This window comes from Octopus sinensis, linkage group LG2, assembly GCF_006345805.1.
Source record: "Octopus sinensis linkage group LG2, ASM634580v1, whole genome shotgun sequence".
In the NCBI taxonomy this organism is placed as follows: domain Eukaryota; kingdom Metazoa; phylum Mollusca; class Cephalopoda; order Octopoda; family Octopodidae; genus Octopus; species Octopus sinensis.
The window spans coordinates 51,166,313-51,178,427 of NC_042998.1; the positions used below are offsets into that span (position 1 = coordinate 51,166,313).

The following is a 12,115-nucleotide window of genomic DNA, read 5'->3' on the forward strand; positions in this document are numbered from 1 at the left end:
TTTTGGCCAGATTATAGCCAGTTTAAATGCTAAAGGGTTAAAATGTAATCTAATTATGAAGGTGAAACTCTAAAATGTAGCTTGTATAAGTCGAACTATAAATTTCCTTAGTTTCATCTCATTACTGAAAGGCAAGGGAAAATGAATGTAAAATTTCCTGCACCTGAAAAGGATTTCTGAAAGCTAGCTTAACCCTTTTGCTACCATATTTCTATTGAGATGCTCTGTGTTTCTTTCAATTATTTTAGATATAACAAAGAATTTAGTAAAATAACTTAGTTATCATTAAGTTAGTGTTAAGAACATAAATTGTGACTAAGATTTGGCGGAAGATTTTAATTCAGAACTTTTGAAAAGAAGGCATTTATACTACAGAGCCAGAGCCGGTTTTAGCCAGGTTGGAAACGAAAGGGTTAAAAATATGAAACAAATAATAGATTGTTGTTCTTCCTTTGGATGCAGTGCCTGTCTAAAGCTTAACGGTCTGTTACCTATTAGCAACAGCCAGGGAAACTAAAGCTAAAGCAATGGAGAATATAGTGTTTCATCCAGAAACAATAAATTGCAATCAAGATATAGTTCTTGTAACTCATAATGTAAACAAAAGTTACCAGAAAATTACTTTATTCAAATCAAATAAAATAAATGTTCAATTTCATGCTTTTTTTCTGTTTTTACTCAAAACTGGAAAGTAATTTTATGCAATTAACCAAAATTGATGTTATTAGCATATGCAATAAACAAATCAATTTCACATAGTTTAGTGGTTAAACAAATCTGTGTTTGAGAAGTTATGCAATTAACTGAATTATACACTCATTCTGTATGTTGCTTAAGTAAAATCAATTGTGGCAGAGGAGATACAGAGAGAATCAGTATAGAATACAAGTTTACTTTGTGTAAAACCTATAGTTCATATGTAAATTTGAACTTCTGCATGTATCTCTGTGTAGCCATTTCTTTGTATTTGCTTACTCTCTTTTACTCTTTTACTTGTTTCAGTCATTTGACTGTGAACATGCTGGAGCACTGCCTTCAGTCAAGCAAATCAACCCCAGGACTTATTCTTTGTAAGCCAAGTACTTATTCTATCGGACTCTTATACCGAACCACTAAGTTAGGGTGACGTAAACACACCACCATCGGTTGTCAAGCGATGTTGGGGGGGACAAACACAGACACACAAACACACACACACACACACACACATATATATATATATATATATATATACATATACATATATACGACGGGCTTCTTTCAGTTTCCGTCTACCAAATCCACTCACAAGGCTTTGGTCAACCCGAGGCTATAGTAGAAGACACTTGCCCAAGGTGCCACACAGTGGGACTGAACCCGGAACCATGTGGTTGGTAAACAAGCTACTTACCACTGTCACTATTGTTACTATTCATTATCATCAACATCATCATTATCACTTAGCATCTGTTTTCTATGCTGGCATGGGTTGGACAATATGACCAGTGCAAGCATGTAGGAGAGCTGCACCAGGTTCCAGTCTGATTTTGGTTGGTTTCTACAGCTGGGTGCCCTTTCTAACACCAACCACTCTACAGAGTGTCCTTGGTGCTTTTTACATGGGACTGGTATGGCACTATTTAGCCAAAGGTCAAGGCAGTGAGCTAACAGAATCATTAGCATTTTGAGCTAAGTGCTTTGTAGCATTTCTTCTGCTGAGATTAACTTTGCCTTTCATCTTTTAGGAGTCAATAAAATAAAGTACCAGCCAAACACTGGTGCTGATGTAACCAGCTTGCACCCCGACCTCAAAATTTCTGGCTTTGTGTCAAAATTAGAAAGAATTATCAGAAAGCAACTAGCAGAAAGAATAATTAGCATGCAAGGCAAAATTCTTAGTGGTAATTGGCTTTAATGTTCTGAATTCAAATTCCACTGAGATCAATTCTGTCTTTCATAATTTCAGGATCAATAAAATAAGTACCAGTTGAACACAGTGGTCGATGTAATTGACTAAGCTCCTCTTCCTCCTCCTAAAATTGCTGGTCTTGTGCCAAAATTTGAAATCATTATTTAGTGAAAGGCACTAGTGTAGCCAGAGTTTCCCTTAGATTCACTTTAATAATTAGTAATTTTATCATTGTATTTTGAGATCAAACCTGCTAAATCTCCCATAAATAAAGTACCAGTGATATAGAAGTAGGTGCAGGCATGGCTGTTTGGTAAGGTCTGTGGAATAGGTGGTGACAAGATCAAACTCAGAAGAGCTAAGTAGCTGAGAGAAAATTCATTTTTCAGTATTTCCTCAAAAAGTATTTCGTCTGCTGTTACATTCTGAGTTCAAATTCTGCCGAGGTCAACTTTGCTTTTCATCCTTTCGGAGTCGATAAATTAAGTACCAGTTGTGCACTGGGGCTGATGTAATCAACTTAATCTCTTTGACTGTCCTTGTTTGTCCCCTCTATGTTTGGCCCTTTGTGGGCAATAAAGAAATAAGAAGTTTGCTTCCCAACCACATGATCCTGGGTTCAGTCCCACTGTGGCACCTTGGGCAATTGTCCTTTTCTTTCACCTCAAGCTGACCAAAGCCTTGTGAGTGGAATTGGTACATGGAAACTGAGAGAAACCAGTAGTGTGTGAGTATGTGTGTGTGTGTGTGTGTGTGTGTGTGTGTGTGTGTGTGTGTGTGTGTGTGTGTGTGTGTGTGTGTGTGTGTGTGTGTGTGTGTGAGTGTGTGTGTGTGCCTTTGTGCCTGTGTTTGTGCCCCACCACCACTTGATAAGCCATATTGGTTTATTTACATCCCTGTAACTTAGTGATTCAGCAAAAGAACTGATAGAATAAGTACAGGCTTTTAAAAAATAAATTAGTACTGCAGTTAATTCATGCGACTTAAATTTCTTCAAGGCAGTGCTCCAGCATGGCCACTGTCTAATGACTGAAACAAGTAAAAGATATGAGCTATATATGAATATAGGCACAAGTGTGGCTGTGTGGTAAGAAGTTTGCTTCTCATTATGTCCGTGTATAGCCTGCAGCTTCCTTTCTTTGTAAGGCCCTTGTGGTCAATTAAATGAATAAAAGAAGTTTGCTTCTCAGCCACATGGTTCCGGGTTCAGTCCCATTGTGTGGCAGCTTAGGCAAAGTGTCTTCTACTATAGCCTTGGGCCAACCAAAACCTTGTGAGTGGATTTGGTAGATGGAACTTGAAATAAGCCTGTCATATATATATATATATATATATAGTGTAATAAATAAAATATATGCATACATACAAACATATATGTACGTACCGACATCTACATGTATATATACATGCATATATAAATATATATATACGTACAGGACATAACAAGAAGACGAAAAAATCAATAAAATGAAAACGGAGAAGACATTTTGTTACAACAGAAGGACAGAGACGTGGAACAAGACGAAACGAAAACGAAAACGGGAAAAACAATTATGTGCAGCAGAAAAACGAAGTACATATATATATACTGGATTAGCAAGAAAGTAATGTCAGCTTTTTAGTGTGAAATAAAAATCATTACTTTCCTTACAAAAATGAATTTTAATCAATTATATATTTTCCATTTTGTTCAATGACCTTTTGCAATCTTTCTGGCAACTTCATGATTCCACGCTCATAGAATTTCTGGTCCTTATCAACCAAAAATGAAGCAAGTGTGATTTCAGGTCATCATCATTATTGAAAGTTTTACCATTCAAAGAATTTTGCAGACTTCGAAATAAATGGTAAACTGATGGTGCAAGGTCAGGGCTATATGGGGGATGTGACACCACTTCCCAACCAAGCTCCAATAATTTCTCAAAAGTTAGGAAAGATGTGTGTGGTCTAGCATTGTCATGGTGGAACACGATTGCTTTAGGATTTGCCAATTCTGGCTGTTTTTCTTTGATTGTGCCTCCAGTTTCATTAGTTGTTGACAGTAAACATCTGAATTGACTGTTTGGTTCCTTGGAAGCAGCTTAAAATACACAACACCTTTGTAATCTCACTAAATTGACAGTATGACCTTTTTTTGAAGCAATTCAGATTTGGATGTGGTCTGAGCTGGTTCATTATGCTTGGACTATGATTGTTTCCGATTGATGCTATTGTAGACAATCCATTTTTCATCACCAGTGATGATTCATTTCAAAATCGGCCAATTTCATTGTGTTTGAGATGTATATCACAAATATTGATTCATTGTGTTAAGTGAATTAAGTGAATCCCTTTGTGGAACCCAAATATCGAGCTTCTTAACAAGTCTAAGATGTTTTAAGTGATTTTTGATTGTTGTGTGTGATACATTTAACCTCTCTGCAATCTCTTGCACAGTTAAATGACAATCAGATTCAATTATGGCTTTGATTCAGTCATCATGAACTTCAGTAGGTCGACTAGAGTGTTTGTCAACTTTGAGTAGAAAATCTCCAAAACAGAATTTTTAAAACCATTTCTGACATGTGCATTCAGTTAAGCAATCAAGACCATAAACTTCACATATCTCTTTGTGAGCCTCAGCAGCTTTCTTGTCCTTACAGAGATAAAAAAAACAAATTATGGCAAAAACGCTCGTTTTTGAACTCCATATTAAAATCGACACTGAACTAACAGCTGTAAACAAAATTACACACAGTTTGCTTCTAAAGTAAGTTAAAAGTAATGGTTATCAAATGTCAAAAGAAAAAAAAATCATAACATTGACAAAAGTCGTTCAAAAAAATCCTTACTCTATCTATTTGCATGAAAAGAAATTACTTTCTTGCCAACCCATTACATATATATATATATATTTATATATATATATCAAAATTAGCAACAAGGATATCCAAGGTAGTGTAGTACAATCGTTTCATGCTACTTCATTTTATTAAACAATGTAAGTACTACATCAGTTTTAAAATGTAGAGCAATCTTCAGCCACATAGAATTTTTTTTATTAAATGGACAATGTGCATTTTTATACTTATTTCATTTGCCAACATTACAAAGAAGGTAGATATATAGACAGAGAGGTTAATTTCATCATTAGGAACATGGTAGTAGAAGGTCCTTCTCTATCTGTAGATTTTTTATCACTGAGTTCACTTTGTTATATAGATTTAGCAATGGGGAGGAGGTCTTTTTATTTGGTTCAATAGAGACAAACAAGAATTTTTTCTATTTATATATATATATATGTACAAATTTATGTGTGAGTGTCTTTGTGTCAGTGTTTGTGTCCCAGTGTCACTTGACAACCCGTGTTGATTTGTCTACATTCCGGTAACTTAGTGGTTCAGCAAAAGAGACCAACTAGAGTAAGCACCAGACTCTAAAATAAAATAAGTATTGGGGTTGATTCATTCGACTAAAATTCTTCAACATGGTCCCCCGGCATGGTCGCAGTCTAATGACTGAGCCAAGTAAAAGACAGAAGATTAAAAAATAACTAAATGAATTTGAATGACCATACCAAACACGGCTTTGTGCCTTCAGAGTAACAAAAAAAAGCATAATTTTTACCATTCTTAATAATATGGCTATTCACAACGTGATTGTGAACAACTGAGCAGCTGTTATAGGTCCAATCAATATGAGCCGACAAAATTAAATATATGGCCATAAGATAACTACTTTGACAATAGCCATTCCTCGATATATTTATAATAAATCATATATATTAGCTTTATATATTTGTGTGTGTATAATTCATATATAGATATATAAACATATATGCATACAATATAGATATATGTATAAATATAATACATATATATATATATATTATAAATATAATATATATAACAATGTATAGATATAATACATACACATATACACAAATACATACATTCATATATATGCATCATGGGAGGGTCGTTTTCCTAATGAAATCACAAGCACTGGACACACACATATATTGCAAGACACAAATACACACATATACCCAGTATATTCAGATACACATACTTTTTTTATTTTCTTATATTCTTTTTCTGGTTTCCATCATTATACAGACACACACATAAAAATACGCAAGTACAGCCACACAGATACATATTTCTATGCATACAAGTCTACACACAGCACAAACACACACAAGCACACACACACACACACACACACACAACAAACACACGCATAACTATATATGATTATAAATATCTGACCAACCTATGCGAATATAGAAAACCAGACATTAAAACCAATAACATGGATGATAATATACAAATTTTATTGCACCATCAATACACATGTGCAAACATATATATATATATACACTCAATTGTACATACGTACACACTTACATAATTACACACACACACACAAACACAGATAACCAGCAATCCGATGAGTGTTCCAGCTGATACAATCAACAGAACAGCTAGCTCATGACATTTACATGCAAGTGGCTGAGCAATCTACAGACGCATGTAACTCTTAAAGTAGGTCTCAGTATACAGAATGTGACAAGGCCAGCTCTTTGGAATATAGTTACGGCTCATTCTTGCCAGCTGAGTGTGAGTGGAGTGGAGCAACACAAAATAAAGTGTCTTGCTCAAGGACACAATGTGCTGCTGATCTTACAACCTTATCATCATGAGCTGAATACCCGAACCACTAAGCCATGCACCTTCACTATTTAGCCAAAGGTCAAGGCAGTGAGCTAACAGAATCATTAGCATGTTGAGTGCTTTGTAGCATTTCTTCTGCTGAGGTTAACTTTACCTTTCATCCACACACACACACACATGCATGCACACACTCAAACACATTATACACACACACACACATATATATAGAGAAAAATACAGTGTACATTTAAACGCATAAGAGATGGCCATAACTGGACATCTGACTCGCTAGAAAGAGTAGTTAAACTACAAACCACTAATTAGTTGTAATTACCCTTATTAGGGTAAATGTTTTTATTTTTCACTCCCTTTTGAAATTACAACTAATTAGTGGTTTGTAGTTTAACTACTCTTTCTAGCGAGTCAGATGTCCTGTTATGGCCATCTCTTATGTGTTTAAATGTACACTGTATTTTCATATGAATAATATATAGTCTATTGACTAGTTTCCTTCTCGCTAGACCACTGGTAGCAAAGAATTTCTCTAAATTTTTTTGCTACCCTATGATTTATATATATACTTACACACTAACGCACATATATATATATGTGTGTACATGCACACACATACACACACATATATATATATATATATATATATATATATATATATATGCTTACACACTAATACACACACACATCTTGTCATTCAGTTACTAATTTCATTTTCATTTTCTTCTTTTAATATTTTCTTTTTTTTTTTTCCATTTTTACCTCCTACCACAAAAATCTCACAAAACTCCCAAATTATTTCAGAAAAAGAATAGGCGAAAAAAAAAAAGGAATAAAAAACGAAAATAAAGAAACTAAAGAAAACTGACCAAAAGACTAAATGCAAAGTGTGGAGTTGAGGAATTTAGCTCCACCACCAATAAAGTCTTGGCAATAATATGGAAGACAAAGAAGCTATAATAATGCAAATATCATATAAATTTTTTATTCGTGCTGTGGGACATCTCTAAAGAGGAGGTGTAAAAATCTGATGACCATTTTTGTAATGGTAGCAATATTGTTTAGAATTTCGGTTGCCTTTCTTTCTACAGAGAATTCTTCGTTGACAGGTTTTATGACCTAATGTGTTTATTGTAACCTGTTAAGTTTGTCAATGCAGGAGGGTTTTCTTTACTTTTTTTGTGTGTTTTTGCTGTAGTTCTTCCAAGTTATTGTTGTTGCTAATGATAATGATGATGTTGTTAGTCTTGCTGTTGTTGCTAGAGCTGTAGATGTTGTTGTTGTTGTTTTAGTTTAGCACACCAGCACTGCCCTCATTGAGCATACCTATAATCAAAAGAATTCTAGGATTCAAACTATGACCATTCCATCTTCTCTCCTATGTGCAAGGGTCACAAAGATCAAATTCAACAGAGATTGAGTTGCTATTTCTAGCAGTTTGAATAACCATGTAGAGATACAGTTGTAGGCTTATGTAAGTACCAGTAATAATCTGATGAGTTGATTCAATCAACAATACCACTCTCATATAGATTTATAGCCCCTTGCAAATGCAAGAAACCATTATTCCATAACTTTATTTATAAATATTAGGGAGGTAAGAGAGCAAATCTTGAAAAATGCAGGAACAACAAGTTTACTGTCAGTTTTAATTCATTCCTTTGTTTTCCCCGAAGAAGGACTCTCTCCAAAACATTGTATGTATGTTATTTAGATATAATTATGTGCCTATGTATATATATTCTTGTCTCACTTCGTATTGGGTTGTCTGGAAAGTTTGTGCCAATTTTTAAAGGAAAGAAAATGGTCAATAAATACTTGCCATTACATTTTTAATCAACCAAATATGAACCATTTTGTTGCACAATGCGTCTCCATCTTTCCTTTAACTTGAAAATACCCTCTTCCCAGAATCATGGCAAAGAATTCATCAAGATATCTTTTTACATCATCCAAGGAATTGAAATTTTTACCATTAAGACTATTCTGCAGAGACCTGAATAAGTGGAAATCTGAAGGAGCAATAACTGGTAAATATGGATGGTTGGGTAACACATCCCAGCCGAGCTGCAGCAATTTTTGTCTGGTTCCCAAAGCATCAAGTGCCAAAAATGAACTTTCTTATCTTCCATTTTAAAGGGTTACGGAATTAACACAGGTTATAGGAACATAAATCTTCTTCCACGAGAAAGATAGCTTAAACTGTGCTCTAAATGGAGGTGTAGTCAAATCCTATTTTATGGACTAAAATAAGTCGAAAGCTAAGCTACTATAAATTGGCACAAACTTTCCGGACAACCCAACAGATATATTTATGCATGTGTTTGTGTTTGTGTGTGTGTGTGTGTGTGTGCATGTGTGTATAAGTGAAACCATAATTATGCTTGTATGAGTGAATCTAAGGATGTTGGGCCTCACGGAGGTAATGACAGGAGACTGAGACCTTTGGTGATATGCTGTGATTGAGAAGACCCACCAACCAAGTGAAATTGTAGTCATGGCTTATGCCAGGGTTGCATAACCATAACTGGCGCATCCATGCTAGTGACATGTAAAATGCACTCTTTGAATGTTGGATGATATGCTGTGCTTGAGAAGACCCATTTAAAAGACTCCGCCAGTTACGACGACGAGGGTCCCAGCTGATACGATCAACGGAACAGCTTGCTCATGAAATTAACGTGCAAATGGCTGAGCATTCCACAGACACATGTACCCTTAACGTAGTTCTCGGGGATAATCAGCGTGACACAGAGAGTGACAAGGCTGACCCTTTGAAATACAAGTACAACTCATTTTTGCCAGCTGAGTGGACTGGAGCAACGTGAAATAAAGTGTCTTGCTCAAGGACACAACGCGTCGCCGGGAATCGAACTCACAACCTTACGATCATGAGCCGAATGCCCTAACCACTAAGCCACGCGCCCTCACGAGAAAACCCATTAAGCCAAGTGAAATTGTAGTCATGGCTCATGCCAGTGCTGTGTAACTGGCACCTGTGCCAGTGGCACGTAAAAAAAACACCCACTACACTCTTGGAGTGGTTGGCATTAGGTAAGGCATCCAGCTGTAGAAAACATGCCAAATCAGATTGGAACCTTGTGCAATACCCAGCTTACCAGTTTTCTGTCTAACCATCCAACCCATGCCAACATGGAAAGCGGATGTTAAATGATGATGATGGTGGTGGTGGTGGTGGTGATGATGATGACGACATGATGATGATGGTGGTGGTGGTGGGTGGTGGTGGTGGTGGTGGTGTTGATTGTGATGATGTTGATGGTGGTGGTAGTGGTGGTGGTGGTGATGATGATGATGATGGTGATGATGTGATGATGATGATGATGGTGGTGGTGGTGGTGGTGGTGGTGGTGGTGATGGTAATGATGATGATGATGCGATGATGGTGATGATGATGCGATGATGGTGATGATGATGATGGTGGTGGTGGTGGTGATGATGATATATGCATGTATATATATACTGCATTTATATTCACCAGCGCTCCCATTTGTGTGTGTGAAAGAATGCACTGATTTTCCTTATATTGTTTTTGTATGTATTTGTATACTGAACAACTTGATGGGCAAACTATTTGAAACAATATGAATTATCCATGTGACATTGTAATAGTTTTTATAATTTGTTCCAGAGCTATCCAGGGAAATACCATTATCACCAGAATGTAAATTTACAGCCCTTTGATTTGTAACTACTTTGCTAAGTGCTAACACATGAAACTCTTGGCCCTGGAGTCACTCTGTTGTTTCTGCTAAATATTAATCTGTGTGTGTGGGTATGTGTGTGTATGTATATGTGTATGTGTATGTGTGTGTATGTGTGTGTGTATGTGTGTGTGTGTGTATGTATATATGTGTTTGTGTCTTTGTGTTTGCATCTTTGTGTATATGTTTGTAACAACCAATACACCCACCGCTTGATGACCAATGCTGGTTTGTTTATATCCATGTAACTTACCAGTTCAGCAAAAGACACCGCCAAAATAACTACCAGACTTTTTAAAAAAGATAATAAGTCATGCAGTGACCCAGAATGGCCACAGTCAAATGGCTGAAAAAGTAAATGATAAAAGATATGTGTATGCGTATGTGCGTGTGTGTGTGTGTGTGTGTGTGTTTGTGTTGTGTGTGTGTGTGTGTGTGTGTGTGTGTGTGTGTTTGTTTGAATCTTTGTGTTTGTGTTTGCCCTCCCCCACCATTTGATGACCAGTGATGATTTATTTACATCCCTGTGACTTAACAGTTCAGCAAAAGAGACCAATGAAACAACTACCAGGCTTTAAAAAAGAAAATAAGTCCTGCAGTGCTCCAGAATGACCACAGTCAGATGACTGAAAAAGTAAAAGATAGAAGACAAATGATGCACGTATGTGTGTATGTGCTTGTGTGTGTGTGTGCATGTGTGTTTGTATGTGTGTTTGTGTGTATGTGTGTGTATGTGTGTGCATATGTGTTTGTGTGTGTGTGTGCATGTGTGTTTGTATGTGTGTTTGTGTGTATGTGTGTGTATGTGTGTGCATATGTGCTTGTGTGTGTGTGTGCATGTGTGTTTGTATGTGTGTTTGTGTGTATGTGTGTGTATGTGTGTGCATATGTGCTTGTGTGTGTGTGTGCATGTGTGTTTGTATGTGTGTTTGTGTGTATGTGTGTGTATGTGTGTGCATATGTGCTTGTGTGTGTGTGTGCGTGTGTGTTTGTATGTGTGTTTGTGTGTATGTGTGTGTATTGTGTGCATATGTGCTTGTGTGTGTGTGTGCGTGTTGTTTGTATGTGTGTTTGTGTGTATGTGTGTGTATGTGTGTGCATATGTGCTTGTGTGTGTGTGTGCATGTGTGTTCGTATGTGTGTTTGTGTGTATGTGTGTGTATGTGTGTGCATATGTGTTTGTGTGTGTGTGTGCGTGTGTGTTTGTATGTGTGTTTGTGTGTATGTGTGTGTATGTGTGTGCATATGTGCTTGTGTGTGTGTGTGCGTGTGTGTTTGTATGTGTGTTTGTGTGTATGTGTGTGTATGTGTGTGCATATGTGTTTGTGTGTGTGTGTGCATGTGTGTTTGTATGTGTGTTTGTGTGTATGTGTGTGTATGTGTGTGCATATGTGCTTGTGTGTGTGTGTGTGCATGTGTGTTTGTATGTGTGTTTGTGTGTATGTGTGTGTATGTGTGTGCATATGTGCTTGTGTGTGAGTGTGTGTGTGTGTGTGTGTATGTGTGTGTGTGTGTGTATGGATATTGTCATATTGTTGTATTAAGCTTCTAATCAAAATAAAAATAGCTTTTCTCATTGTTTTCATTATGTTGCTACAAATAAGATGTGTGCTATAAAAGTTATTGCAGATCTAGCAATTACATAACTGATTTTTTTTTTGGGGTCACTTTTATTGTTGCAATAGATGCTTCCACTTTATTAAACTGTTTTACAGTTCATTGACCTTTTCCATTTTGAAGCTGATTCTAAATATCAATTATTACTTATGGGTGCAGGCATGGCTGTGTGGGAAGAAGCTTGCTTCGCAGTCACATGGTTCCAGGTTCAGTCCCAC

General features: G+C 36.4%; 1 protein-coding gene across 6 annotated transcripts in view; it reads right to left on the minus strand.

The window, feature by feature from the left end:
• LOC115232355 (tubulin polyglutamylase ttll6-like) overlaps positions 1–12,115 on the minus strand; it is a 497,092-nt gene that overhangs the window by 407,710 nt on the left and 77,267 nt on the right. The window contains exon 1 of one of the 6 annotated variants that reach the window (XM_036513221.1): positions 7,431–7,444. The exons of the other annotated variants lie outside the window; for them this stretch is intronic. The gene's annotated coding sequence lies outside the window, so the exon portion shown is untranslated. Of the gene's footprint in view, positions 1–7,430; positions 7,445–12,115 lie in introns of those variants that run through there. 6 annotated transcript variants of the gene reach the window in all.